This window comes from Podarcis muralis, chromosome 7 (assembly GCF_964188315.1).
Source record: "Podarcis muralis chromosome 7, rPodMur119.hap1.1, whole genome shotgun sequence".
Classification (NCBI taxonomy): domain Eukaryota; kingdom Metazoa; phylum Chordata; class Lepidosauria; order Squamata; family Lacertidae; genus Podarcis; species Podarcis muralis.
Genome location: NC_135661.1, coordinates 80203300 through 80230879, shown reverse-complemented (window position 1 = coordinate 80230879; position 27580 = coordinate 80203300). Strand labels below are relative to the sequence as shown.

Sequence of the window (27580 nt, the reverse complement as noted above, 5' to 3'; positions counted from 1 at the left end):
CAGCTCTGCTTTCTGCTGTCTAAGTAACCCTCCTGACCTCTGGAGTAACTGTACTCCCCTTTGAGGGCGATGCTCACAATCCGTCTGCTGCCGAATTCTACAGATTCTCCACTTCCCTGTTCCTTTAAAACAAAAGACAAAACATCCTCATTCTCAGAGACAACCAGGATCAAGATTACTGTGCCACCTTTCTGCAGCTTCTGCTGCACTACATCCTGGCTAGGGCCGAAGGGCTTTTCAGCCCAGCCACACTTGAGGGGTGACAGCTTCCCCATCCCTCTCATTGTGCAATCTTGCAGCCTTTGCGCAACTCATTTTGGGTCCTTAGATCACAAATAGAGCGATTCACAAATGGAAACACTCTTGGGTATAGGAAACCTCCGAATCTACTAGTCCTCCCCTGCCAGTTCCTGGAATCTCAGGTTGACTTCTGGGGCAGAGACAGATTGACAAATGGAAGGAAACCCGAGAGGAGTCACAACGATGATGAATGTGCCACCGCAAGGCAGTTTGGGAGAGATTTACAGAGCTGAAAGCTCAGTTCTGCTGTTCCGAACTGGGATATGCAAGCACTGTTGGCGTGTTGTGTGTGCATGCTCGCTCGCTGGCTAGTTGCAGGAACACACCTTGCCTTCGTGTCGGTGTTGTTGCTTCAGGATTTATAGATCTGTGCTGGAGTTGCACATGGGGACCTGCAAAGCCTTTTCCAGGTAGCCCTAAGTTTGGTGACTGGGAGCGTTGTTTTTCTGAGCACTTTTGATCCTTGCCGCTGACCCTTGCCAATCTCTGTGGCTGAGGGGGACCTGCACAGGGTCTGCAGTCTACAGATCTGGTTTTCTGGACTTTTTTTGGGTAGTCTAGTGGCAGGGGGAGGGTAGCATCGGTCTACATGGAAGCTGCAACTTCCACCTGGGAAGTATTTCCGCCTAATACTGGAAGTTCATCGTCTTATGCTTACTTGCTGGTAAAAGGCATTCTGCCCTGAAGGACACAAGCGGAGACCCTCATTGAGATAGGTATATCCAGCATGTCTCTCTCTCTCTCAGAGGTATACTCTGTTCGAATATGGAAGCTATTTTTTGCTCTGATGACTAATATTATTCCACAGCAGACGTGAGCGGTCTGGCCCAAGGACCATGCGTGGTCCTTGGCCTAATTTCATGTAGGTGGCATGGAGGGGGGGAAATGGGGGTGGAAGAGGCAGAAAGAGAGCCAGAGAGAGAGAATAGGGGTGTCCTCACTTTTGGTTTGGTCTCATCCACCTGCAGCTCTGGCCCCCAACAATTTATCCCTGAGGGAAAGTGGCCCTCAACATAAGAAACTGCTCCCTGCCCATAATTCCCAATATTCATAACACCCTTAAATCAATTTTTGCTCATCTTTTCTGAGCCTGGGTACTGAAAGTCGGCCGGAATGAAAAAGATCCAGGTTGGATGTAACACTAAACTGTAGTTTGGCTCTACTTGCAATGAGCCTGCTGGATTCTTGGGCTTGTGTGCTCTCTCCCTCTCCTCTAAGGGGAGATCGAAACACTTGCTTCCTTGTTTAAACGTATCACAGTTCGTCATTATGCATGAAGCTGGGCCAAACCGAGCTTAAACTGTGTTTTATTGAAACAGGGTTTAGAGTTGCATCTGAACCAGGCCGGCGGCTTTCCTTTGGGATATACTGAGGCTCTGAATTGAATCCTTTGCTAAGGAATTTGGACAGCGCAAGCCAAAAGTGAGATGGTTGTTCAGCACCATGTTGACATAACCTGTAATAACCTCCTGCCATCTCATCTCTGCTGCTCTCACTTCTGCACCAAACTGAGGATGCAGAAGTCGCTACCTGCCTGAGCTCTAAATCCACACACACACACACACACACACAGAGAGAGAGAGAGAGAGAGAGAGAGAGAGAGAGAGAGAGAGAGAGAGAGACATTAATGCTGTTGTGGCACTGGTGCTGGTAGATGGGGGTGGAGTCTTCCTCCATTGATGGCTTTGGCTTTGCACTTGAAAGAGGATTTACCAAGAGGATTTTGCAGCCCCGGCGAACAGCACTTGGGAAACAGCACTGTCCAGAGGGAGAGAGGTTCCTACAACACAGAGCTAAAGTAACTCCCACCTCCCCTTTGGCTGGCACTGCTGGCTGCAGCTCTGTGGCTCCTCCCTTCCCCAGCATGACCAGATCATACCATGGTAATGGTGGGCTTCTCTAAAGGGGCAGAGAGGAGAAGAATGTGCTTTGCATGGTGGAGCGGTTTGGAAAATACAGGGAAAAGACGAAAATACAGGCATACACCCAGAGAGTGAGGAATCTGACCTTTGCTTGGTTGCCAGGGCAGTTCTCAGGACCCCTCCATTGAGCATCTGACTTCTCTGGGGACTAGAGAAGGGCTGCCTGCTGAGAACTGGCAAGCTTTGCCCGGTTTCAATTCTCAAATGTCTCATTGGCATGCGATAAAAGTTATTCAGACACTGCCAAAGAATATGGAGAAGGACAAGTCGCTTTCTGGACCTGTCGCTCCACCCCAAAGTGGCTCAGAACCTGCAATTAAGGGTGTAATCTACCCGCAAATTCATCACATCCTCTTTTTTTTTTAAGTGTCTTTCAGAAAGGCTTTAATTCTTGAGTTGTGTCAAACGTTAGTCATACTCGTATACCCACCAAAATGGATGGACCTAGGTTAATGATGCCCATTGATTTCAGTGAGTCTACTCAGAGTAAAGCTGAGTTGGCTACGCCGATCTGTTTTTAAACCTTTCCCCTCCCAAAAAGATGAAAGAGCCTTGTTAGTTGCTGGTGCAGATCATTCCTGATCTGTGTACATCCGTATTACTCTCATGTCTTCCCAACAAAACACCCTGGGAACGTGTGTGTGGTTTTAAAAATAAATAAAGATAAGCTCTTTATTTCCAGGGTTTTCAAAAGCTTGCAATAAAGCACTGTGTGGGCAACCGCATGTAACACAAGCACAACCCAAATATACAGGGCACATCTGCTGCACAATGTAAAGAGAAGTACTAGCAAGGAGAGTCCTCTCAAACATGACCTTTCAATCCTTGGTGCCACTATATTGTCTTGAAGGTAAAAAGTGTCTTGGCAACAGGCCTAGCCAGAGGCACTACAGAACTCCTTTGACCTGCCCATAATTGTTTTATGGCTCTGAGATCAGACCAGCCCATCTCTCAGAATTAGCCTGAGAAAAAGTTGAGGCATTTAATCAGGTATATTTTTGCATAGCAGACGGGGGCTTCTTTAAGGAGGCAATTTCTCTTGAAACGGGCACAGCCCTGCCTCGTTCTCTTGGGATGGAAATCTTGTTTACAGTCTCTAAGGGTCTGTCTAGACATAGGGTATCCCTATATTGTGCATCCCAGAAGCTTTGGGCTATGGTTGTGTACACACTATACCTTTGAAGCACTGCCAAAGCACATTCCTTCACTCAAAGAATTCTGGGCACTGTAGTTTGACCACCACAGAGTTACAATTCCCAGCATCCCTTAGCAGACTACAGCCCCCAGGATTCTTTGAGGGAAAGAATGTGCTTTGAGTGTGCTTTAAGTACAGTAGTATCTCAGGTTACAAACACCTTGGGTTACAAACACTTTGGGTTACAGTCTCTGCTAACCTGGAATTAGTACCTCGGGTTAAGAACTTTGTCCCAGGATGAGAACAGAAATCATGTGCCGGTGGCAGCGGGAGGCCCCATTAGCGAAAGTACGCCTCAGGTTAAGAACGGTTTCAGGTTAAGAACAGACTTCCAGAACGAATTAAGTTCGTAGCCCGAGGTACCACTGCACCTGCTGGGACAGATGGGAGCTGTAGTCTACAACCTCTGGAGGGCACTATGTTGACTAACCCTGATCTGGACATTACACAGCAACGGCGGCAACTCCCTTTCTTGGGCTTCAATCCAGATTGGGATTGCGGCACACAAGAATGACCCTTAACCTCTTTCTCCCTGTGCCACATTTCTGATGCAAACCACCTTATCAGCCAAAAAGGAACTAGTAGGGTGGTGGCAGCGGAGGGAGATTTTAGACAAGAAATGGCTCAAGGAGGAAGTGGTTGAATCCTCTTGCCTGCATGCTTTGATTCTGGTATGACTGCTGGTTCTGTGCAAAAAGAAAAAAGAAAAGAAGGGGAAGGGAAAAGGAAAAGAGGAAGTGGCTGTTGCTAAGCATGCTTAGCATATTCTGCATTTTGACTTGGACTACTTGTGACAGCCCCGCTCCCTCCTTGACAAGCTGAACCCCAGCCACTAGGCATGTATGCAAAAATAATAATTTCCAGCTTCAAATAGGCAGTAAAACCAGGCATACACATCCCTTAGCACCTTGCAAGCCTGCTTGCCTCTCTCTCCCTCCCTCCCTCCCTCCCTCTCTCTCTCTCTCTGTGTGTGTGTGTGTTGCACATATTTTTGGCTGTTTCATTGGGAGAGTGTAGCCTGTTGCTGTTGTTTTTGGTAAGGGTGTTGCCTGACTTTTTTGTCTGTGTTTTATTTGTGTTTGGGGGAATATGGGTGAGTTTCCTGTGTTGTTGTTTTTGTGCTAGTGGTGGTTTTCAGCATTGTCAGTTTTTCCTCCTCCTGTGAAGTGGCTTTTTTGTGGGGCCCTCAAGTTATTTTGAAATGTGGCCCCTGAGCCCAAAACATTTGGAGACCCCTGACTTACCGAATCACAGTTGCACAGCCCTGCTCCAATCAATACCTTTTACATGTTGGTCTGTATCTGAGAGCCTGGAACAGACATGGGCTCAGTTTGCACATCACCCTAAACCTTGGCTTAAGTGCTACATTTACGAGCTGGAACAAGCCAGAGCAAAGCCTTGGGCTCGCTTGCTCTCTTCTACTCCTGCCGAGAAAAGGATTTTGCCAGCATTTTGTTCCAGTTTCAGGAATCTTGGCTTGTTGCATCGTATCAGATCGTTGTTTAAAACATGCTCTGGTTAGTTAAACAAGCCAGATTCATAACTCAGAGTTTGAAATTGGTTTGTTATAAACCATGATCTCTGGTTGGTACAGCACAACAAGCCAAGATTCTGTGAAACGGAAATTAAACACTGGCAAAGGGGAATTGGGGCGAGAGCCAGTGTGTGAACTCAAGGCTTTGTCTGGACTCACTTTCACTGGTGCATGTCGTTCTAAGCCAGGGGTGGGCCAGCTTCTCAGGGTCAAGGGGCCACATTCCCAGGGGGAAACGATTGGGATCGCACACAGTGAGCAGCAAGCTGGGCCAAAGCAAAAAGTAGGTGGGGCCCAAAAGAGTGGAAGGTGCCCATTAGGGTGCTTGGGGCACTATCCCACCAAGCTTACCCACCTGCCACCTGCCTGCCTTCTTACCTAGAATCAGCTTCCTTCTCCTTAGTCTCAGTCTTGTCCTAGAACAGGGGTCTGCAACCTGAGGCTCCGGAGCCGCATGTGGCTCTTTAACACCTTTGCCGCGGCTCCGGGGCGGATACTAGCGAGGGGAGGAGGCGCATTGTGCGCCCCAACACTCCCCACTGTGGCGGGCGCTGTACTGGCTGTGACATCGCAATGGGGGTGGTGCGTGCGTTAGTCACGCACCGTCCCGACGTCACCTTCCCGCCTGTCCACTACATTGTAAGGGGCATGTACGCTGGTCACTGCATTGAAAGGGGGCATGTACGCTGGTCACTGTTTTGAAGGGGAGTGAAGAACACACACACACAAAAAGGTAACTTGTTAATTTAACGTTTATTTCTATGAGGAGGAGTAATTCTGAGGGGTCAAACAAAGAAATAATAAAAAAATGACAAAAAAGTTATTTTTATAATGACGAGTTTTGCGGCTCCCAGTTTTTTTTTCTTCGGAAACGGGTCCAAGTGGCTCTTTTTGTCTTAAAGGTTGCAGACCCCTGTCCTAGAAGATGAGGATGATGGAGACAAAACTAGAATACTTGTCTCTGCCTCCTCTTAACTGTATGGGCTTCCTGTCTTCTTCCCCACCAGTCCCAATGGGCACCATCCACTGAAAGAAAAAATGTGTTGGGTCCCCTTCTTTCATGTTTCCTCTCCTCAGAGGCCTAGGAAGGTCAGGTGGTATCTGGTGCAGAAAATTTCTTGTCACCCCCCCCCCCCCCCCAATTTTTATTATTTTTTTCCTGCAAAAATGGTTTTACGTTATTTCATATTTTCTTACAAAGGAATGTGGATTCTGAGCCTCTGATAACAAGTAGGAGACTATGGACAGTTACTTAAATCTACAGGATGGATTGTGTTTTGGCTTGTGTTATTTTATTTATATTTATTCTTTATTTATCTAATAAAATTTATTTATTTTAAAAAACCTGTAAAGTGGTTTACCAAAACAAAAAACAAAAAAACACCACAGCAGTAAAATCGAGAGAAATCAACAATCCTACTTTAAAACATACAAAAGCTAAAATATTAAGATTAAAATTACTTCAACTTCCTAAGCATCTAGGTAATCTTGCCTAAAGAAGAATGCTTTTAGCAGGCGCCTGAAAAGAGTCTAGCAAAGGCACGTGCTTTGTTGAAATTTCAGCCTTCACGACATAGGAAAACGGCCAAGTAAATACAGTGGTACCTCACAAGACGAATGCCTTGCAAGACGGAAAACTCGCAAGACGAAAGGTTTTTTTGTTTTTTTAGCTGCTTCGCAAGACGATTTCCCCTATGGGCTTGCTTCGCAAGACGGAAACGTCTTGCAAGTTTGTTTCCTTTTTCTTAACACCGTTAATACAGTTGTGACTTGACTTCGAGGAGCAACTCATAGAACGCGGTGTGGTAGCCTTTTTTGAGGTTTTTAAAGACTTTGGTGATTTTTGAAGCTTTTCCAAAACTTTCCCGACACCGTGCTTCGCAAGACGAAAAAAATCGCAAGACGACAAAACTCGCGGAACGAATTAATTTCGTCTTGCGAGGCACCACTGTAGCTGTTTTCGTGGAGGAGGGTCAAGATATTAACTGATATGCACGAAATTTCATATGTAGCTATATAATCCCTAATGTAGAAAGATAAGACCTTTGAAGCAAGCATTTTTTTAAAAAAAGTTTTTTATGAACCGCCCTAGTAGGGCAGTAATTGTTCCTTGATAATTTGTCACCCCCCTCCATGATGGCACTTGGGGCGCCCCCCCACCCCCCTTTCCTACACCCCTGCCTCTCCCCGTTACTCATTCAGCATCCATTGTTTTTCCCTCGGTCTCTCCAACACAGACACACACTCCTTCTCTACCACTTTGTTTATTCCCCTCTTTCTTGCATTCTTCTTTCTTGCATTTTATGCTGTGAAATGCCCTGAGATCTATGGATGAAGGGCAGTATACAAATACAAACAAACAAACAAACAAACAAACATTCAGAGATTCTCTTTCCAGGCTTACGAAACCTCTAAACCCGAGTTTCCTAAACGTGGGTCTCCAGCTGTTTTTGGACTACAACTCCCACCATCCCTAGCTAGCAGGGATGATGGGAGTTGAAGTCCAAAAAAACAGCTGGAGACCAGGCTCTAGATCAGTGTTTCCCAACCTTTTTTGGGCAAAGGCACACTTGTTTCATGAAAAAAATCTCGAGGCACACCACCATGCCAGATGGGGAAAGGTCACTTTTTACTTATGTAAAAAAAAAATAAAAAAATAGTAACAGCATAGAAGGTAATGGTTAGGCTAGCATCCCTCTTCCAAATATGCTAGGTTTTTATTTGCAGGGACTGTTCTACATGGGAAAGCATTCAGCACTGTCATTCTCCCATCTGAATTGGTACTATTCTGGGTCAACTTACTCTGCTGCATGTGTAGATGAAAATGGTACCAAGTGTGGGGGAGGGGGCAGAACAGGTTTCAGATACAGGATATTAAGCATACACGTACTTCAGATTGAACTGGTTGCTTGCTTTGCAAGTTTTCATTTCCCAAATGACTGCCTTGGCAAGCGCAATACCTACCAGGCTCAACGCCGGTCTCGCGCTGCCGCTTCCCGCGCTCTCAAGGACCCGGGAGGAGGAAGGCGTGAAGGCAATCCCGAAGGCGCGAAAACGTTATCAATTGCTTCTTCTTGTACAACTGCAGCCAGATCCTACCCGTATTTACTCTGGAGTAAGCCCTAGTTTGTTCACGGGGTTTTGCTCCCGCGTAAGTGTGCACGAGGGATGGCAGCCTTAAATATCGGGGAGACGCAGGAGTCGCCTGCGCTGCTGTAATTCCCCCTCCTTTTGGGGAGGGAGGCGCTGGGCTACTGTGTTTACTTGGAAGTCCCACGGAAGTTAATGCATTATTAGGCTACTACTGGCTTAAGCCGGTGTCCGCCTTCATCCCTAGGCGAGAGGCACAGAGTTCTGTTCCGCCCGGGCGCTGCCTCTTTAAACGAGCGCGTGGTTGAAGAAGGCGCTTGCCCAGCTCCCCTCTGCACCTCGGAGGGCGGGTTTGAGCACGCGCAATGCGCCGCCCTCCCGCCCTGCGCCGCCGCCGTCTCGCGCTCCTCCCTTTTGCGCGCGCTGCCCCGCCGCCGCCCCATTGGCCGGGTCCTGTCAGCTGATCCTGTGTTATTTCCTGTGTGTGTGTGTGAGGGGAGAATGGAGAGAGAAACCTCGGCACCACCACCGCGGAGCCGCCCCCGGCTCGACGCGGATCCTCGCCGCCGCCGACCCGCCTCTCGCCGCCCGACTCGCCCGCCTCCCTCCCACGGCACACCAGGCAACGTCTCGCGGCACACTAGTGTGCCGCGGAACACCGGTTGGGAAACACTGCTCTAGATGGTTTAGATTTACAGTGGTACCTCGGGTTAAGTACTTAATTCGTTCCGGAGGTCCGTTCTTAACCTGAAACTCTTCTTAACCTGAAGCACCACTTTAGCTAATGGGGCCTCCCGCTGCTGCCGCGCCGCCGGAGCACAATTTCTGTTCTCATCCTGAAGCAAAGTTCTTAACCTGAAGCACTTTTTCTGGGTTAGCGGAGTCTGTAACCTGAAGCGTCTGTAACCCGAGGTACCACTGTACATCCAATATGGCCCCTCTCACACTTACTTCTCATTACGATGCTAAACTGCCTCTGGGATGTTACCGCTTTGAGGCTGTGGTTTGGATTCCCATGATAGACTATTCATTTGGGTGCATCCCCTGCACATGTCAGTGCAGAAGGCGAGGCTGGACCTCCTGACAGTGCTTGTTTTCTGTGTGGGGGGATGTTGTTGTTGTTGTTTATTAGCTTTTTTCCACGGAGGAACATTCCCTCACCTGCAGGAGCCCCCCCCCACCTGCAGCCTGAAGTGGTGCAGCTCAAGCCCTGATTTATCAACAACTAGGCCTCAACCTTAGTATCACCCCCTCTACCTCTGCCCGTACCTATGCTCCACTTTGCATTTCTAATGAGCTTTATTTATGTACTTATTACACTTGTGCTCAACCTTTCCTTCAATGAGTTCAAAGTAGCATTCATGGCCTGCTCTTTCCTACAGCACATACACTAAAAGTGGAACGATGCAGAGAAGATTAGCCTGGCCGCTGCGCAAGCATGACGCGCAAATTCGTGACGCGTCCCACATTTTTCCAATAATGCTTTCACATTAAATAAAAGTAGCATCGGTGGTTACCCCAACCCCTCATGTCATCCTCACAAGAACCCTTCAAAGTAGTCACAGGCCCAAAATCCCCCAGTGGACTTCATGGCTGAGTAGGGATTTGAACCTTGAGTTTTCCCAGCTCAGTGCTCTAACACAACACTGGAGGCAGGAGCAGAGTCCCGTCTGTGTGCTGTGACATGGCACTTGGGATGTCCAGGGACACTGAGGCAGACTTCTCCCCTGACAGTCTGGATCTGGATTGGGGCCTCCCAGCCTGCTGGGATCTTTCCCAGGATTCAGTTCCTTCAACTCCCATTCTCAACCCCTTTCTCCTCCTCGATATCTTGGCCAACAGTGTGACGCAGCAGCCAAAAAAAAAAAAAAAAAGCTAGTGCTATTTTAGGCTGCATCAGCAGAAATATAGTGTCGTGATCAAGGGAAGTCATAGTACCACTCTGTTCTGCCTTGGTAAGACCACACCTGGAATACTGTGTCCAGTTCTGGATGCCACAATTTAAGAAGGGTGTTGACAAGCTGGAACGTGTGCAGAGGAGGGAGATCAAGATGATCAAGGGTCTGGAGACCAAGCCTTATGAGGAACAGTTGACGGAGCTGGGTATGTTTAGCCTGGAAAAGAGGAGACAGAGAGGAGATCATAGAATTGTAAAATTGGAAGGGACCATGAGGGTCAACCTTCTGCAATGGAGGAATCTTGTGCCCAACGTGGGGCTTAAACCCACGACCTTTGAAGATGGCTATCATATCTAAAAGGCTGTCACATGGAAGATGGAGCAAGTTTGTTTTCTCCTGCTCCAGAGGATAGGACCCAAGTCAATGGATTCAAGTTACAAGGAGATTCCGACTAAACATCAGGAAGAACTTTCTGATGGTTAGAGCTGTTTGACAGTGGAACAGACTCCCACGAGAGATGGCGGACTCTCCTTCCTTGGAAGTTTTAAAGCAGAGATTGGATGGCCATCTGTTATACATGATCTTGTTGAGATTCCTGCATTTGCCTAGATGACACTCAAGGTCGCTTCCAACTCTACAGTTCCAGTATTCTATATCCATGGGTTTGAGAATTATTCTTTTTTCCAGTTTATTTCCCACCTTCACCACCTGGTCCCAGGGCATATTGCAGCAATTTCAAAAAAATCAACGATGTGCGATCATGGGAATAAGGTGGGTTCCAAAAGCATATACCTCACATGTCAAAGGCCATGTCCCTTAGCTTGGTGAGAACCTGCTGCTGCTTTGCACACCTTACTGTTAAGTTGCCCTACTAATAATGATTTAAAATAGCTCTGAGCTGGGACCTGCAACAGCCCTGCAATCTCACAATGTGGGTCTCGCCTTCTGCTGTGAGTTATATTCTGTTGTGTTAGCTCTTGATCCAGCCGCTTGCACATTTTCACATGATTGTTATTTTCTTGCTTCGTTGGCCATAGGGTATTTAACCTCCGTAATGATAATACATTCATGGATTGTGTCAACACTTGAATTAAACCTTTGGTTCTCTAGTGCTTTCACATGAAGGGATCATGGGCTGCTTTGATTGAGGTGGCACTAGAAACTGCAGCTTCTAGTGCATGTTAAGTAACAAAAGCTTTTTCGAGTGCCTTCGTTCCTTTCAACATCCATTGTTCTCTGCGGCCTCTAGATCGGGAAGATGTTCTTGCAATCCTGCAGGTGTGTGTACGGTGATCGTGGGTAGGAATCGTTGTGTATGCTGCGCTGCAAATTACAAAATGAAAACCTAAGTGTCTATAACAAGCTTTCCACCATATAAATTCATGCCCTGGTAACCTCAAGGTGGTATTCAACTAAGTTGCACCCACAGCAGACTCATTAAAACCATTGTACTTGGCTAAGATAGGACCAGTAATTTCAATGGGTCTACTCGGAGTGAGACCTAGCTGAATGCTACCCCCTTGCTTACTGAATCTTTGGGCCTGGGCTCAAAGCTCCTGGCTTTGCAAAATGTCACAGCTAGACTCTTGGTGGAGATAAGCAAACTACTGCCAGCAAATCAGCCTGCTCCTTAATAGCTTGCACTGGCTGCCCATTTGTTACTGGGCCAAGGTCAAAATTCTTACGTTAATTTACAAGGCTCTTCACAATTTGGGCCAAGGATATCTTAAGGACCTGGTCCCTTATATCCCTGCCCATATCCACTGGAAGCCATGCATACAAAAGGGTGAATAATAATAACAACAGTAGTAGTAGTAGTAGTAGTAGTAGTAGTAGTAGTAGTAGTAGTTATTTCTTCCCTCCTGGCTGAGATTAGACTAGCCTATGGACATTTCTTTTCTTTAAGCAGACATTTTAAGGAATTTTTCTGTTTTCATTTTATTCATTACACCCTGTAGAAACCTCAACTATAAAGCGTTACAGAAATACCTTAAGTAAATTTTTTAAAAAATCAATTATATTGCACAAATAAAGCAAATGGTCGAATATGTACTTGGGCCACATTCACACAATTTATTTATTGCATACCACCGTTATCTTCGAAGGTGCTCAAGGTGGTTGTAGAAGGTTCTCCACGTCTGCGTTTCATCCACACAACAACCCTGTGAGGTGGGTTAGGCTAAGAGATGATGACTCGCCCAAGGTCACCCAGTGTTAGCTTCATGGCTGAGTGGGGATTTGAATGCTGGTCCGCCAGGTCATAGTCCAACACTCTAACCATTATGTCAAAGAATTCTGGGAGCTGTAGTTTCTTAAGGGTGCTGGGAGTTGTTAGGAAATTCCTATTCCTCTCCCCCTATTCCGTTCCCAGAGTCCTTTAACAGTCAGTCCCTTTCCCCAGGGAACTCGGGGAATTGTAGCTCTGTGCTGGGAACAGTGGTCTCCTAACAACTCTCAGCACCCTTAAGAAACTACAGCTTTTTGGAGGAAGTCATGATTGTTTTCATATCATAATGCTTTAAACATGTGGCATGTGCGGGTGGCACTGTGGTCTAAACCACTGAACCTCTTGGGCTTGCTGATTGGAAGGTTGGTGGTTTGAATACCCACAATGGAGTGAACTCCAGTTGCTCTGTCCCAGCTCCTGCCAACCTAGCAGTTTGAAAGCACGCCAGTGCAAGCACATAAATAGGAAGGTAAACGGCGTTTCCGTGTGCTCTGGTGTCTGTCACGGTGTTCTGTTGTGCCTGAAGCGGTTTAGTCCTTCTGGCCACATGACCCAGAAAGCTGTCTGTGAACAAATGCCAGCTCCCTCGGCCTGAAAAGCAAGATGAGCGCCACAAGCCCATAGTCGCCTTGGACTGGACTTAACCGCCCAGGGGTCCTTTATCTTTACTGTTACCTTTATGACATGAATGTTGCCTTGGTTTGCATAAGTTACACTGATTTTGTTAGCTTGTATGTGTGTAAGGGTGTTTGTGAGATGATGATGGTGATGATGATTTCTTTTCTATACCACTTTTTATTTTAAAGGAAAAAAATCTCAAAGCGGTTTGTTGTTGTTGTTGTTGTTGTTTAGTCGTTGAGTCGTGTCTGACTCTTCGTGACCCCATGGACCAGAGCACGCCAGGCACTTCTGTCTTCCATTGTCTCCCGCAGTTTGGTCAGACTCATGTTTGTAGCTTCGAGAACACTGTCCAAACCATCTTGTCCTCTGTCGTCCCCTTCTCCTTGTGCCCTCCATCTTTCCCAACATCAGGGTCTTTTCCAGGGAGTCTTCTCTTCTCATGAGGTGGCCAAAGCGGTTTACAACACATTAAAACATTTTTTTAAAATCCAGAATAAAACAAATTCAAGAGTCAAGGAAAATATTTCTGATCCTTCTGTAAGTGACGTTTTCCTTTCCCCATACTTGGTGAGTGAGAATGAGTAAGGAACTATATGGAACTCTGGAGCTCCAGCCGTTCTCTGCCTTCCGACATCCCACCAGGCATTGCCCAAACGTGCTTTAAGTTTATCTTTGCGCCTGGGAAGTCTCAAATGGAGACTTGGTGCTTTTGTTTTGATTGTCTTCGGGGGAAGGAGGAAGAACAGAAGGAATTCTAGGGAGCCAAACTCTGCGGATGATAAATTCCGCACTGTCAAAGTGCAATGATGGAAGGGAAGCATTCAAACCCCCCTGCAATTACGAGAATAATAATAAAAAGGTTTGTCCCATCAGACTCCTGGCCACATTTCCATTCGCGCAATCAGATTGCTTAAAGAGTGATGGAAAGAATGTTTGTCACTCTTTGAGTTGTGCACAAGGGTGGAATAAGGATTCTCCCATGTGTCGGTGGTAAGAATACAGAGCCAGGGGGTGGTGTTAATTCTGGATTAATCCATCTAGAGTGCATATATGTTTTTGTATTTCTAGTTGTGGAATGGGATGGGAAGAGGCATAGGGTAACAGAGAAATGCAGAGTATTTGAGGACTGGGACATTTATAATATTTATTTATTTATTTATTTATTTATTTATTTATTTATTTATACCCCGCCCATCTGGCTGGGTTTCCCCAGCCACTCTGGGCGGCAGGGAAACCAAAATGCTTGTTTACAAAGCTATTGAACTACCAACCCTACTGTATGCTAGTGAAACATGGACCACTTATAAACTCCATCTCCAACTCCTCAAAAGATTCCATTAACGATGTCGCCGAAAAATTGTACATATCACTTAGGAAGACAGGCGAACTAATACCAGTGTACTGGAAGAAGCAAAGATCACCAGTGTCCATCCAATGATTCTTCAACATCAGCTTCATTGGACTGGTCATGTTGTGCAGATGCCTGATTATCATCTTCCAAAACAACTATATTCCGAACTTAAAAATGGAAAGTGTAATGCTGGTGGTCAACAAAAGAGGTTCAAAGACTGTCTCAAAGCAAATCTAAAAAAATATAGTATAAACACTGACAACTGGGAAACACTTGCCTGCGAGCACTCCAGTTGGAGAACAGCCTTTACCAAATGTGTCATGGGCTTTGAAGACACTCAAACTCAAGATGCAAGGGAGAAACGTGCTAAGAGGAAGGCACAGTTTGGCAAATCCACACTGTGATCAACTCCAGCCCAGAAACCAATGTCCCCACTGTGGAAGGAAGTGTGGATCCAGAACTTGCCTCCACAGTCACTTACGGATTCATTGTTAAAACCATGTTTATGGAAGACAATCTTACTTGGAGGAGGAGGAGGAGGAGGAGGAGGAGGAGGAGGAGGAGGAGTATAATGGAACAGAAGGCAAGGTGAACCCAGGACTCTTCCTGTCCTTAAAATAAGTCAGCCTTTTTTCTTCTTGTTGTTGGAAGACAGCAGGGATGGGGAACATGCAGCCCTCCAGATATTGTTGGACTCAACTCCCATAACCTCTTACCATTGGCCTTGCTGGCTGGAGCTTATGGGAGTTAGGGTTAGGGTTCCAACAACATCTGAAAGGTCACATACTCCCCATCCTTGGAGCCAGGAATTGACAGTCTGTCTGTCTTATGGAGAAAAGCATTGAGCTCTCTCGATGTTTTGTGCATGGAGGGGGAGGAAGAATTTAGCTTGTCTCACCCTTTTGCTCAGTTGCCATAACGTCTAAAAAAAAAGTGAGACAATGCACATGAAGTTAGCGCGAGTGTAGGATCGTTCAGGTGCTGTGCCAAATATGCATTTTGGGAGCAGGCCAGCAAGCTGTCTTCCCTACCAGCACGCACACTCTCTCTGCACCTTGTGCATTCTGAGTCACCTCTGAACAGCCCTAAAAACTCTGTATGGGGATTTAATTGCAAATGACTGATCTAAGGTGGCAGATATAGTTGTCCGAAAGGAGGGGATTGGGGCATTTTAACTGCTGCAGTTTTTTGTGTCATAGTCCTCTTTCTGTAGGCGGTCTCCCAGTTCCCGTAACACCATATATTGGCCATTGATTAGCAGTCGATTCAGGGACAGGCGAAATAAATGACTGCAGAATCAACCCCTGGAACTTTCTGCCACTGGTTGTGACGCTACCAGGTTGATACTTGCTTTGACAGCTTCATACTGTTCACCACGGTGTCTAAACAGAATCTCCATGCTCAGGGGCAGTCTGCCTTCTAAGGCCAGTGGCTGGGCAGTGGGCAGCGGTTGGGAGATGCTACCCTGGTATGCCCTGCTTCTGGGATCTGAGGAGGCTCCTGGGGCACCTGCTAAAGGTGACCTCTTCTGCCCGACTCTCAGAAGGCATCGAGACCCTCGTCTCTGCCCCATCCTCTCTGGCGTTTTTGCTTGGCCTGCGCCATCTCCTGCCCCTTTTGCAGCTGCCTCCAGCCGCCGGCCTCAAGGTGTGGGTTCCCCCTGCTGCCTCTTTCCCCAAGGCCAGCCTGGCACAGGCAGGAGAAAGGCACACAGAATATCAATCAGGCGCCAGCGCAGAGGTCAGAGCGGTGGGGTGGGGGAGGGGGGGTTCGCTTCAAGGCCGAGAGCCGTGCGGCAGCGTTTCATGCTCCCTGCCTCCCTTTTGTAGAATATCAGCAGCCCTCGTGAGCTGCATCCTTGATGCGCCCGATGCCTCATGCCGGAATCTCATTGCAGCAGGCGCAAGGATGGAGCCTGAGACGGGGAGGGCGGTGTGTGTGTGTGTGTGCGTGCACACGCTGGGTGTGTGTGTCAGGAAATGGAGGTAGTGGTGGGCAATTTTGGAAGCTGGACTGTTTTAGAAGGGGGGAGCGAACTCTGCAGGTCCACTTTGAATTATGGCATCAAAGCACCAGGGCAGGTGGCTGCTTGCCAGATTTGATACTCATGCAGGGCTCCTCCTGCTTCTTAAGAGTTGCGGAGAGGAAAGAGTTGGGGCAGGGATGGTGGCAGAAGGCCGCCTTCGCCCAAATTCTCTTCATGTCTTCACCTCCGCAGCTGTTTGTTTGCGGTTGGAGTGGGAAGCTCTCTTTTCCCTTATTGATCTGGCAACCTGACCTCCTTTTGAGCTTTGCCTCCTCACAGCGGCTTGATGTACAGGAGATGCAAGCGGGAGGAAAAGCTTCATTTGCCGCCGGGGGTGTCACCCGGTTAAATGAAAAGGCAGATCCACGCAGCATGCTTTTGAAGCCCACCCGATGCATATTTGAAGCACATGGCTTCCACCCCAAGGAATCCTGGGAAATGCAGTTTGTTGTTGTGCTGTGAATTGCAGCTCTGTGAGTAGGAACCTACCGTTTCCGGGATCCTTTGGAGGGAGCCATGCTCTCTGAATGTGTGGTGTAGGTCCACCCAAAATGTAAAAGGCTTTTGTGGGGGTATGGAGCACAGAGGAGGATGCCCACAGCCTCTCTGCTTGACTTCCCCCAAGGAATTGTGGGAGCTGTAGTTTATTAAGCATGGCAAGAATTGGAGCTACAGTTCCCAGGGGGGTATCATGTGCTTTTAAATGTGCACTGGGTGTGCTTCAAATGGATCTGCCCAATGTTAACCCTACTCTGAGCAGTCTCGGTGTAATCAATAGATTTTAATTAGTCCTGTCCATTGGTTTCAGTGGGCTTGTCTTAGATGAAGCGTTTACCCCAGTGGGAGAGTGAAGGCCAGAACAGCAGTGTAGAGTTTTGGGCTAGGACTTGCATGACCAGGGTTCAAATTGGAACAACCCTGGATAGCTCAGTTGGTTACAGCATGCTTCTGATAATGCCAAGGTTGCAGGTTTGATCCCTGTATGGCACATCTGCATATTCCTAGATTGCAGTGGATTGGACTAGAATGATCCTCAAGGTCCTTTCCAACTGTAAAGTTCTATGATTCTACAATTCCCCACTTAGCTGTGAAACTCACTGGGTGACTTTGGGCCAGCCACTGCCTCTCAGACTAACCTGCCTCACAGGGTTGTTGCGCAGATAAAATGAGGATGGGGCGAAGCATATACAAACCACCCCGAGCTCCTTGGTGGGATATAAATGCAATAAAAATTCTTCTGAGACGCTGCCTGTCACCTGCAAATTTTATTAGCACTTACATTTAATATAGGTAACATTTTTTAATAATTTTTTTTTAAAAAGCCACATTAATTATGGATCCGCTTTTAAGGTTTTTGACTGATTCATCTATTCACTTAACTGAGCAAAGGTTGCTGCTCAACCAGCCACTTTTCTGAGTTTCTGAGGGCCGTTAAAGGCACAGGAACAGGCTTATTTACAGGAAGGTGGCAACCCCACCAGCTTCCTCATTCGCTGAGTCTCAGTTCATTCTCTCTTCCCCAGCCCCAACCCCTTTTCTTAACTCATTTCCAACATTCTTTTTAAGTTCCTCTGACCCAGATTCTCCTTTTGTGATCTCATCTCCCTCTTTCTTCTCTCCCAAGTTTGCTGTTTTTCTTTCACTTTGCTTACTAATTCGCTCCCTCATTAGCGAGATTGTCTCTACACCCCACACCCCGCCGCCCAGAAAAAGAACCCCTTGATGGTAGATGTTTAATTTTGTTCGCCGTCCTTCTCCAGGGCACCAGAAGCTGTTCCGTCTAGAGACTTGATGCTGTGGCCATGCAACCCTTGTGTGGAGGCTTGGCAGATGAGCTTGGCTTCATGCTCAGGGTCTTGAAGTCTATTCATAAAACCATTTTGACGTTTGAGTGGCAGGATGCCAGTGTGTGTGTGTGTGTGTGTGTGTGTGTCTGTGAGAGAGAAAGTGTGTGTTTGCGCTCTGGTTGCGATGAGACTGTGTCTCCCATCTCCTGGCTCAAGCTCTCATTCAGCTAATGGCATGCGATCGCAACATGTCAACCAACCATTTGGCGTGCTCGCAAAACCAGTGGCTGTGCCAAAAGCGGTAACTTTGCTGTGTGAAACGGGTTGTCTAATTGGCCCAAACTGATTTCCATATGTGGCGTTTCTGAGTAATTATACTTCAGCTAAGATTGTCTAGGCATCAGTCTAGTGGAGGCCCTTTCTCTTCCCATCCACCACTGTAATAATCTTGGCTGTAGCAAAAACTGAGTTCCCGCTCCGAGGGCCTTCTGGCGGTTCCCTCACTGCGAGAAGTGAGATTACAGGGAACCAGGCAGAGGGCCTTCTCGGTAGTGGCACCCGCCCTGTGGAACACCCTCCCACCAGATGTCAAGGAAATAAGCAACTATCTGACTTTTAGAAGACATCTGAAGGCAGCCCTGTATCAGGAAGTTTTTAATGTTTGATGTTTTATTGTATTTATTTTGTTATTATTATAATTATTATAAAATTTGCATTTGATTCTTTAAATGGCATTCCCCCAAATGTCTGACAAAGGAGGTGTATATGCATGTGTGTGTGATTGTTGCATGCCACCCCAATTTTTGAGCGGTACGAGATTCCAGGGGTTCAACAGGCTTACCCAGGGTTCAGTTTCCTTGCAATTAGGGACAGAGGAGATGGTGGTTTCTTGCTTGGGGGCAGGGCGGGTTAGAACTTGAACCAATGGATTCAAGTTATAAGAAAGGAGGTTCCGACTAAACACCAGGAGGAACTTTCTGACAGTAAAGTTGGAATGGACTCTCTTGAAAGGTTGTGGACTCTCCTTCCTTGGAGGTTTCTAAGCAGAGGTTGGATGCTTTAGCTGAGATTCCTGCATTGCAGGGGGTTGGACTAGATGATCCCTGTGGGTCCCTCCCAACTCTACAATTCTATGATTCTACGATCTTTAGGCTGTATGGCTTATTTATACAAATATACAACCTGAGTCTACAGTGTGGGGCATCACAGCATTAACACCTCAAGAGGTCTTTCTTCAATAATAATAATAATATTAATAATAATATTTATTATTTATACCCCGCCCATCTGGCTGGGTTTCCCCAGCCACTCTGGGCGGCTCCCAACAGAATATTAAAAACATGATAAAACACCAGACATTAAAACCTTCCCTAAACATGTGGTCCTGTTTAGAAAGCAAGTCACAGAATAGATATAGTCATAGCCTTGGCTTCAAGCAGAAATCATGCATGGCTGTCACTCTCTGGCTTCTGTCTGCTTTTAGCCCAGCTCTCTGGCTTTTGCCTTTCTCACTAGCAGCCGGGTGAAGGAGGGGGCCCACCCATTTGCCATCTGGCAAAATCAACCTTATTTTGTTATGCTGATGACCATACATTGGATCATACATAACTATGTTCCTTGTCTAGCTAATTCAGCAGTGGAATCCTCCATTAGATTTTAACTCTTGCTGGGTCCAGGGTTTAGAAGGGACATCATACAGCCTAACCGTCCGCTCCCCAAGCTCACAACAATATATTACATATAAGAATTGGACACTGGCATCATTTTTGCACCCCAAGGCTTATTTTTAAGCATGCGAAGGAGTGTCAATTGCTCTAGGGCAGTGGTTCTTGGAACTTTCCAGGCCACACTTTCAGAATAAAAATTTGCTTGCACCACACCAATTTCTTTATTGATAAGAAATGCATTAAAACAACTAATAGAAACCCCTCCTAGCAGTGCCTGATTTTATAACAGAGAACTCAGCTACTTTATAATATCACCATGGGACATCCAGAAAGTATAAAACAGTGCAGCTGCATGAGAACACGAATCAGCCACAAAATATAATACTGATTGTGCTTGAGTCTTCCTGCCACACTTGCTATCCTCTCCTGCCACTCCAGTGTGGTGCTGCACACCCATTGGGAAGCCCTGCTCTAGGACCATCGCTTAGTGGCAGAGCAGCTGATCTGCACTGAGTGCCAAAAGTCCCAGATTCAGTCCCTAGTATCTCCAGATGTCAGGAACTGGGCAGAGGAGGAATGGTGGAGACCACCTCCCCAGCCTGACCCTTCCAGAGGAGAAGAAGGCAGTTCAGAATTACAACAGGGGTTTGAGGGAGGTCACAGCTCAGAGGAAGATGAGAGGGGAAGTTGGGAAATAATGGGAGAAGAGGAGGAGGAGGCAGAGCTGGAGCAGCTGGCTGACATGTTATCACTAGAAAGTATTCCACACCCACCATCTCACAGAACCTGGCAAGCCTTAAAAGTAGGAGAGCAAAGAGCTCAAAGACAAATGGCCCTAAGCGGCAACCGTAGAGGGGGTGGTGCTGTTGACAAGTGAGGAAGTGGGAGAGAAGGGGAGGTGGAGATATAATAATAATAATAATAATAATAATAATAATAATAATAATAATAATAATATAAATTTATTATAGTCAAAACGATAAACAACTACCTGACATTCAGAAGACATCTTAAGGCAGCCCTGTTCAGGGAAGTTTTTAATGTATGATATTTTAGTGTTTTTTGGTTTCTATGGAAGCCGCCCAGAAAGGCTGGGGAAACCCAGCCAGATGGGCGGGGGACAAATAATAAATTATTATTATATTATTATTATTATACTCGGGACAATGCCATTATTCCAAGAGGCTGCATTCTCAAGCCTGTCTCTGTAAATATTGAATAAAAAGCAGATGGTAAGGACTCCTTCTTGTCTTATCTGTTCCTGACAACCTGATATGGGGGGCGGTTCCTCTGCCGCCCTGACACCAGGTTGGGATGAAAATGTCTTCTACCTGGACCCCCCCTCCCCAAGCTGGTGTCTCTCAGTGTGAGGTGTGCTGAGTCAGATGCACAAATTATCTGACTCTTTGTACTGACTCTTCCCGTGTTTCTGAATGAGTCTCGGTTCTCCACCCGCCTTTCTCATTTTGGATGCAGAGACCGAAGAGGCAGCGCTTCCGAAGGCAGGTATTCCTTCTGCGTCAGAAAGTGATTGGAATGATCCAAGCACACCTGATGCAGAATTAAGAATTATGCCTCTCTCCAAGGTGAATGAGCAGTGGATCAGGCAAGACAGGCTGGGAGGCATCCTCCTGGTCATGTTTTGCGGATGCCTGATGATCGTCTTCCAAAGCAGCTACTCTATTCCGAACTTAAAAATGGAAAGCGTAATGCTGGTGGTCAACAAAAGAGGTTTAAAGACTGTCTCAAGGCAAATCTAAAAAAATGTAGTCTAAACACCAACAATTGGGAAACGCTTCCGAGAAGTCCAGTTGGAGAACAGCCTTTACCAAAGGCGTCATGGGCTTTGAAGACACTCGAACTCAGGACGCAAGGGAGAAACGTGCTAGGAGGAAGGCATGCTTGGCAAATCCACACCGCCCAGAAACCAATGTCCCCACTGTGGAAGGACGTGTGGATCTAGAATTGGCCTCCACAGTCACTTACGGACTCATTGTTAAAACCGTGTTCATGGAAGACAATCTTACTCGGCTACGAGTGCTCGCCAAAGAAGAAGCCCGCAGAATCCCTTTGCATTTCAGCCAGATCCACACCATACATTGAAAGCCACATCCAATGCACATGACTTTCCTCAAAGAATCCTGGGAAATGGTGGTTTCCCACTCACCGAGCTACAATTCAAAGTGCCCTTAACAAGCTGCAGTTCCAAGGATCCTTTGAGGGAAGCTGTGTGCTTTCAGTGTATGGTGTTCACAGCCCTAATGCTCAGGAAGGTCCTATCGTGTGGCCTTGTGCTAAAGTTATTGTTCCCCGGCAGACTTCTCATCACTTGGTGTGTCGGCTGCCGTAGGTTTCTGCAGCTTCTTTCCTTAACTTACCTGCACACACGTGTTGTGGTTGGTGCTGGTGAAAAGAGGATGCAGTTCTGCATCTTGAGGAGCGCTGCTCCCCCAAAGTGGCTTTCCATAGCATGTAAGAGCCAACTTGGTGTGTTGACCTGGAATCAGTCCCTGTCTCACTGTTCCAATCCTCATCCCACAGAGCCAAGATCACTTCGCTGTGTGGCCTGTAGCAATTAGTCCAGAAGGTCTGCTGCCTGCGTCCTGTTTCCGCCCTTTCAATCACCAAAATAACTTGAGTTCCCTGCCTTGCTGACATAAATGTGTTGGGGAGTGGGGAAGGCCTATACTATATTCCGTAAAACATCTAGGATGTGCAGGGAGAACAAAGGCCATTGAGAAGGTGGCTCTGTTTGTTCGTTTGGGCAGCAAAGCTCCTCTGCCTTTAACAGCTGCAGAACAGGCAGAACCTCTCAACTTGGATACAAGCGGAAAGCTCTCCCTGTTGAATTTCCTCCTCATAGGCTGAGGGTGCCTGGCAGAAGAGGGCGGGGTGTTCTAAAGGACGGCTACCTTGCTCAGCCCAGGCTTGAAAAGCCACCCTTCTCAAGGCTATTAAATCCCTGAACGATGTTATAAATTATTGGAAGGGGACAGTTGGCGCGTTCCTGAGTTGGAGGGTGGGTTTTTTTTGCCACTCGCTCTTTGTAGCAAGGCAGGCGGGTGGGGGGGGGGAGAAAGTAGGCCCTTCTCTGAGCCTCTCTCTTCTCCCCAGGTCCTCCTCCCTCTTCCCTCTCCATCTTCGCAGGCCCCATTGGAAGTCAAACACCGCATGGCATGGTGCCAGGGCTATGCAAATGGTGGTGGCTGGTCGCCATGGCAACGTGTGATTAGCTGCAGATGAATAGAGCAGGGAGGGTTGCAAGGGTCATGCAGGAGCTTGGAGACGGGTGCTCTCTACCCCTCCCCCCAAACCTCCCTCCCCCCCAGGACCAGCAACTTAGATGCAAGGAGATCTTTTGTGGGTGGGGGCTCATTTCTATCAGCTCGGAAGGACAGTACTAAGTCTCTCACACCAGGCCCTCTGGCATGACCGCCTTCTTTTTTGCCTTCTCCACGGGCATCTTTCCCTACTGAATCTCTAGCAGAGTATTCTCAGCAGCTTTGCCAAACTACAGCTCCCAGGATTCTTTGCAAGGGGAGGACGCTATGGCTAAAGCATAAAGCCAGTATAAACCCTGATGTAGAGATGCATCTCTGATCAGGGTTGGGCTAACTTTGTACTCTGACCTATGCCTGCGGCCAGAGTGGAATAACGTTCACTGGGATGCGATCTGAAGAGAAGATCATCCTTTGAAGATCATCATCATCATCTAACAGCAGCAGCAGCAGCAGCAGCAGCAGCAGCAACAACAACAACAACAACAACAACAACAACAACAACAACAACAACAACACCAAGAACAAATCACTTCATACAAAATAAAAAGTATCAGAGAGACTTAATAAAATACATCAAGTAAAAGCAATTTTAAAAGCAGAAAGATTTTAAACCACAAACAATGCAAAATGCAGAAAATGTTTCCCCAGTAAAATATTAAGAAGGACAAGTGAGGACTACTGCAGAAGGCAACTTATTTACCTAAGGACTGAGTATACAAAAATATCTTAGATGCAGTGGCGTAGCGTGGGTTGTCAGCACCCGGGGCAAGGCAAGTAATTTGCGCCCCCTAACCCGTGGATTTGCGCCCCCTAACCCGTGGATTTGCGCCCCCTAACCCGTGGATTTGCCCTAACCCCAGATGTTGCGCGCGGTGCGGCTGGCCCCCCCTGCACCCCCCACGCTACGCCACTGCTTAGATGGACAAAGATGGTGCCAGGTGCGTCTCCCTAGAGAGAGCATTCCACAGATGGGGGGAGGCACCACGGAAAAAGCACATTCTTGTGTGGCCACCCTCTGTGCCTCCCTCAGGTGGGGCTTATGGAGAAGGACCTTCGATGAAGACTGCAGAGCCCAGGCTAGTTTTTATGGGGACGGGCAGTCCTTGAATTGTTTCAGTCCTGAGTCATATTGGGCTTTACACGTCATGGCAAGCAAAAGGACAGGTGGGCCCCATCTATTGGCCAGAGAAGGAGCGGCTGCAGGGAACATACTTCCCCCCCTCCACCACCACCCTTCCCTGCCATAAAGCACACTTGGGCCCAATGCCTTTGGACTGCAGAAGTGACCAGAAGCTCCGTCTCAGGCCTCTGCCATCAGCTGCATGGAGTAAGGGCCTCTAGGTCAGTTACAGCACCTTTATCCATGCAACAAACCATAGCACTGAATCATAGAATTGTAGAGTTGAAAGGGACCGTCAGGGTCATCTATTCCGACTCCCTGCAATGCAGCTATATTTTGCCCAATGTGGGCTCGAACCCACGACCGGCAAAGCAATCTCTTTTCTCTGTCTTTTCCCTCTGCTTCCCTTCTAAGGGGGTGCCTTCTTTTCTTAAGTTGGTAAGCCAGAGGGTAGGACCTCGCTCTCCTCTTCCAACCGCTCATTGATGTGAGCCGCTTTGGCATACAATGTTTGTCTGGATAGAATTATATAATAACAATTAATCAACTGGCTATTGTAGCTGTGCCTTTACAGCAGTGAGCTATCCAAGCATTAGGAGATAATGCATATTGTCATTGTGCTGCGAAAAGCTTCACCCAAGGATTTCTGCACATTGAGCAGCTGTTGAAGCTATCAGAGCAGACAGACCCCTTTATTTTACGGGGCAGTTGGCAAACCTGCCAATGGCAGCATTGTCTGACAAGCTGAAAAAGGGATGGGGGCAATCAGACTCCAAGCCCAATGGTTTATTTACTCCCCAAATAAGGTTGCCACCTTTTTCTTCTCTTATAGCATCAGTGTTTTCAACAGCTGCATGACAGAAATCCAATAGGTCAAGCTTTGCCTATCGCTGCATCTCTGCACTGAGAAAAGCTGCAGTTACAAAATACTTATTTTATATAGGGGGGGGGGGAATCCTGTTTGCTTTATCAACTTGTGAATAAAAGTGCAAAAGCAGAGAAGAATGTAGTTTTGGGTCAGTTGGCAACTGCAACTCGGATGCCACCTAGAGGAAGGACTGTCATGACACCTGAGCCCTGCTGGGCTTTGGAGGCGTGAGGAACAGTGCCAAATCCATTTGGAGAGTGCGGTTTGGAGACTGCTCTTAGCAATGGGGAAGACAGTCAGAGTTGAGATAACAGAAGTGATGCCTCCTCTAGCAAAAACTGCCTGTTTTCCGTTGGCACTTGCTGATTCATTATAAATGTGTGCAGAGGCAAAATTGCCTATTGCCTGGCACTGAAGCTGGGGTTGATTTTTTATTATTATTTTTAAGGCTAGTAATTTGGGGACGGAAAGCAAAATCAGAAAAACGCGCCTCGGAATTGCCCAGGTGGCAATCAGAGATAGCGGGTCTGAGATGAGGCGAGGGCACGTCGCAAGGAATCTGTGCCTTAATTGGGAGGTTTTTGCCAGTAGCAAGCAGAGGATGCAGGCCAAGCCAGAGAGGGGGTCGTTTCCAGTGATGTGCAAGGTAGAGACAGCTGCCGTATAAACGCCATTCATTTTTTAAAGCACAAGCGCCCTGCCAAAGGATCCTGGGAACCTTTGCTTGGTTTACCTGGTTTACCTCTCACAGCGCTCCCATTCCCCGCACCCTTAAGAGTTCCTTGGATTCTTTGGTGGGGGCAGGGGGAATGTGCTTTAAATGTATGATGTCTACCCAGCCAGCTTGAGCAGAAGACGTCTGGATTAGGAAGTGGTTCCATCCTGGCTTGGTTCAAGAGTAGTGCAACTGAGTTGGCTCTGCTCCTGCCCTGCCCCCCCCCCCCGGTAGCTTTACTTATGGGATGGACAAGTTCCCTACGTTGCAAAGGACAATCCTGGTCCTCATCTGGTTTAAAGGTTTTTTTTAAACCACAAGAGAGAATAGCAGGGTTTTTGAAGTTGCCCATCTACCACTTTCATCATCATCATCATATTTATATACTGCCCTTCATCTGAAGATCATGGGGCAGTTTACAACAGTTAAACTCAAAATAAAAATACATTGGTACCTTGGTTTTCGAACACCTCTGTAGTCAAACGTTTCGGAACTTGAACGCCCAAAACCCGGAAGTAGCATGACTTGGAAGTCAAACAGGAAGCGCAGCTTCTGTTTTGAGTTTTCCGTTCTGAGTTTTCTTTTTCAGTTTTCGGTTTCCAAACATTTTGGAACTCGAAGGGACTTCCGGAACGGATTACGTCCGAAAACTGGTGTACCACTGTACATAATACATAACATAATAATAAACAAATAACCCACTTGCCACCACCCTTACTTTAGCACCAGGTCACAGGTTTTCTCCACTGTGGTGAGGTGCATTGAACCTCTGTTTAACTTTTAGTAATTCTTTCTAGATCCTGATTCTTACCATACAAATTTGCATTTGCAACTGTGTTGTCTTGTGTCCTCATTGTTGGCCGTTCATAAGCAGTTGCCCTATTTGATTGCCTAGCTGGTGAAATAACATGCACTTAACTTTTTGGAACTCACTGCCCACAAATGTGGTTATCCCCACTTGCTCAGTTGGGGCTTCAAAGAAAGATGAGACAAATTCAGGGAGGATAGACCTAACCCCATCCGAGCTGGTAGCCATTATAGTAAACAGTGGTGACCACAAACATGGATGGCTTTGAAAGAAGGTTTTCTGCCTTGGTGAGACCACACCTGGAGTATTGTGTCCAGTTCTGGGCACCACAGTTTAAGATGGATATTGACAAGCTGGAATGTGTGCAGAGGAGGGCAACCAAGATGATCAAGGGTTTGGAAACCAAGCCTTATGAGGAACGGTTGAGGGAATTGGGTATGTTTTGCCTGGTAAAGAGGATATGGAGAGGAGATGTGATAGCCATCTTCAGATATCTAAAGGGCTTTCACATGGAGGATGAAGCAAGCTTGTTTTCTCCTCCCCCAGAGTGTAGAACTCAAGCCAATGGATTCAGGTTACAAGAAAGGAGATTCTGATTAACATCAGGAAGAACATTCTGTCAGTAAGAGCTGTTAGACAGTAGAACAGGTTGTGAGGTTGTGGACTCTCCTTCCTTGAGGGTTTTTAAGCAGAGTTTGGATGGCCATCTGTCATGTATGATCTAGTTGAGATTCCAGCATTGCAGGGGCTTGGACTAGATGACTCTCAAGGTCCCTTCCAACTTAGTTTTGTGGTTCTATTAAATTCATGGAGGAGATCTGATCCAGGCAGGCATAACCTATGTGCCCAACTTAGGTCTGATTTAAGTTGTGTTGGTTTCATTGGGTCATCTGGATCCAACCTGGATGAGGATCTAACCTGTGGCCCTCCAGATATTGTTGGACTCCAACTCCCATGGGGTCAATAGGAATTGGGAGTCCTACAACATACGGAGGGCCATAGGTTCCCCACTTCCTGATCCCTAAGCCTTTGGCTTTTTTAAAGGGTCTGTCTGTTGGTGAAAAATGTGCAACTGGTTGCACACTCCTCCCTTCCCCTTGTGGCGAGTCCTTCCAGGGACACTGCTGTTGTATAGAGAAAAGAGCACTTAGAACCTGTCTCACACGCACT

General features: G+C 47.1%; 1 protein-coding gene and 1 non-coding gene across 2 annotated transcripts in view; both read left to right on the top strand.

Moving 5' to 3' along the window:
- Nucleotides 1-27580, top strand: part of CADM4 (cell adhesion molecule 4) — a 146949-nt gene that overhangs the window by 68865 nt on the left and 50504 nt on the right. The gene's annotated exons all lie outside the window — the stretch shown is intronic.
- Nucleotides 9408-9514, top strand: LOC114603650 (U6 spliceosomal RNA). The gene has a single exon (XR_003708124.2). It is a non-coding gene; the product is annotated as a U6 spliceosomal RNA (small nuclear RNA).